Below are 3,448 nucleotides of genomic sequence, written 5' to 3' on the forward strand. Positions count from 1 at the left end.
CTACAAAATACTATATATAATAATACTTCTTAAATTATTGGAGAACAGTAAAAATAAAGGTTGGATGGTAATCAGTCATGTTACGAGAAATACATCAGAATTTTCAAATCATTTTCTAAATCAAACTAATTATAAAGTAGATGATTAGAAAATATTATTGAGTTCAACGACTACTTGTCGATGTAAGAGTTTCTTTGGCAAATCAGATTATTGCATCTGATGACAAAAAAACATATGGCACAATTTGATAAACACTAATATTACTTTTATGTTTCTAAGTGGGGTACGTGAAATTGTTATTATTGATTGGGTAAGAAAATCTTAAAAAAAAGGCCGCGTGTTTGTTAAAGCAGGGGTTCTCAACTAGTCTTACCCTGGGACCCACATTTTTCCACAGCCAATAAATCGCGACCCACATTTTTCAAAAATAGCTGTTGAAAACACTTCTATTTTTTTAAAACATAAATCTAAATATTTTCCCGTGCAACATGCACTTCACAGCATGCCTGTCAAAAGAAAAACTTTCTTTCAAAATAAAAGACAAGTCAAACATGAGAGACTTGAAGTATTTATTCATTTTTGACCAGCTGTTCCTGACCCACAGAAGACAGGTCCGTGACCCACTTTTGGGTCCCGACCCACCAACTGAGAATCACTGCGTTAAAGGACCCCCTGTTGTTGTGCTTCACCCAAGTAAGATCATGTTATACTGTATACCTCAGCAATATGTCTATAAGATGAAGGTCATTTTTGTCTCCAAAACATTTATCTAAGTCTGTCATCAGAGGTAATTGTATATGATCTGTTCCTGTATGGAGAAACATGTACCAAGCTTTTGAAAAGTGCAATAAAAACATGAATTAAAAAAAAAAAAAAAAAGTTTTTAGTGCTTATGACCCAAACCTGTCAGATTAAAACAACCAGCTTTGACCATAGACTGTGAAAAGAAGGTTCACTCCACAGCCACATGGGGGCAGCACAATACCAAACTCATTGATAAACTCTGCCACTGATGGGTCTTTGGTGATTAAATGTCAGAACAGCCTGCTGCACACTCCATTCCTGATGTTTATGATGTGTCATTCTTTGGGTATTGATTCTTGTAAGTTTTAAGCAAACACAAGCTTGAATAGCATAATTGGAGAGTCTTTGTTGCATTAAGGTACCATTATGTTCCCAATATAGCCTCACAAAACGTAGTGTTTACTCATGGAGGTGATTTGCCTTTATGTGCTTGTGTAAGTAAATGCCCTCTGACCACAATTTAAGTATTTGTATTTGTTTAGCAGGTTACTTTTGCAACAATGGGAAGGATTTATTGCTTAATTTAAATTTGTTCCTCAACATTTGCCAAAGGCTCAAATTTTCAAACTTTTGTTTTTCAATTAAAACAGACTGTTTTGAAAAGCACCAGAACTGAACCAGCATATTTACTGTTGATGTTATTGTAACATAAAATGTTTCAGCAACAACATTCAGAAGGAGGGATTTTTGCTAAAACTTTTTTGGTTTCCTGGTCATTAATGAAATACACACACACACTTGGAACACTTTATTAATTCCTCTCATTGTGAATGTGTGTAAGGTAGGCTATTTTCACCTTTTCGTTGATCATTCAGGTATGTGTATACAAAAAAGGATGGATTACTGCTCAATTGGGCTGGTTATCATATTTTTCTGAACTAAATTTCTATTGTTCAACCTAATGTCTTATTTATGCTCATTTTTCTTATTTCTTTTTGGTATTGTTAGGAATGAAGTTTTAGTTCTTTAGTTTGTATACTGATGATCAAACTACACAGAATGACATCCATGGCTTTGATTTATATTCTATTCACTTGTATTGCTTTTCAAATTAAATATTTACTTAATATGTTTAGCTATCAGGTCCCTCGCTTAGGGAACCACCTTCCAGTTTTAGTAAGGGGAGCTAGTACTCTCTAGCCTGGAATCCATCCTAATCTATTTGTATTATTCAGTGTTTGATACAGGCAATTCTTTTCTTACAAAAAGTGAGGAAGTGGGTGTGGCTTATCGCCAGGCTATGTGATGAGCCTTATTGGCCACTGTGGCCAATAAGGGACACAAGGCTATTGAAATTGACCTAGCCTGAATCAAAAACACATTGCTTATATTCTTTTGGCTCCCAAGCAATTTATTCAAGGCTGTCTCATCTATTTTATCATCAGGAAGTGTCTGCAGACAGACGCTCCATCTAACCCCTCACCTCCCCTTCTTGCTCAATTTGCACACATCTGGGTTTTTCTTTTGAATCTGTTGTTATTACAAACTAAAATTAAAGCCCACAAAGCACAGGAATGATTTGTCCTCAGGTCCTCCAAAAGTCTGTGCATTAGTATTCTGGGTATACTGGGAACTCGTGAAATGAGAGAGGTTCTGCGTTGTTTGTAGTGCAAAAAAAAAAAAAGAAAGTGATTAACTGCATCATTGTTTGTTTAGTGCATTATTTTTCTGTAATGAATTAATCACAAATAATGCGATAAAGTTGCAGCGCTATAACTTCTCTCGCTCCGTCTTCTCCCATTTGGTTGGGTCTGGGGTGGGGCTGAGGATATGGCATAACATCATCCACAACTGGACTATTTGTTCTTCTGACAGGAATCCCCCAAAAGAGCATCAAACAGCTAGAGCTAGTTCAAAACGCTGCAGCCCGGGTCTTAAGAAGAACAAAAAGGTCAGAACACATTAGTCCAGTTTTACAGTCTTTACAGTGACTCCCAGTCCGCCTCAGATTAGACTTTAAAGTTCTGCTGCTGGTGTATAAATCCCAAATGAGTTTGGTCCAGAATACATCAGTGAGATGTTTGTCAGGTATACCCTTAGCGGGCCTTTCAGATCTATGGACACAGGTCAGATAGTGGAGCCCAGAGTTCATAGTAATCATGGTGATGCTGCTTTTAGTTGTTATGCTGCAAAGAAGTGGAACAAACTGCCAGCAGAGCTGATGTCAGTATCCAAAGGCACTCTTTGTTTCTGCTGCCTATGAATTAAAGAAAGATAACTTTATATTTTGTGATGAGTGCCTTGAGATGAATTGTATTTGGTGCTCTGTAAATAATGTAGAATTTAATTTAATTCAATTGAATTTGTAATTCTTCATCCAACTTTTGTTTGATGACAAGTACAGTAAATTTAAAAAAGACATATGACGACTTTGATAATTAATATTTTTGGTTTCATTTCTCACATATAGCATCTTTAAAGCTGTAGTTTTTCAAACGTGCCTGCATTGTTCCCTCATATGAGTCAGTTGTAAAGTGTGTCTTTCATCAGGTTGTTTAATTTATTATTCAGACACCGTTAATCTTGTAAATGTTATGTGAGGTTTGTTTGGCTGTAAGGCTTTGGCAACCAGGCCAACACAAACCCAGAGAGTCTAAAGAGTCAGGCTTCGTCTGCAGGATGATGTATTGCTCAGTTGGTGCAA

The sequence above is a fragment of the Gouania willdenowi genome, chromosome 21 (assembly GCF_900634775.1).
Source record: "Gouania willdenowi chromosome 21, fGouWil2.1, whole genome shotgun sequence".
Classification (NCBI taxonomy): domain Eukaryota; kingdom Metazoa; phylum Chordata; class Actinopteri; order Blenniiformes; family Gobiesocidae; genus Gouania; species Gouania willdenowi.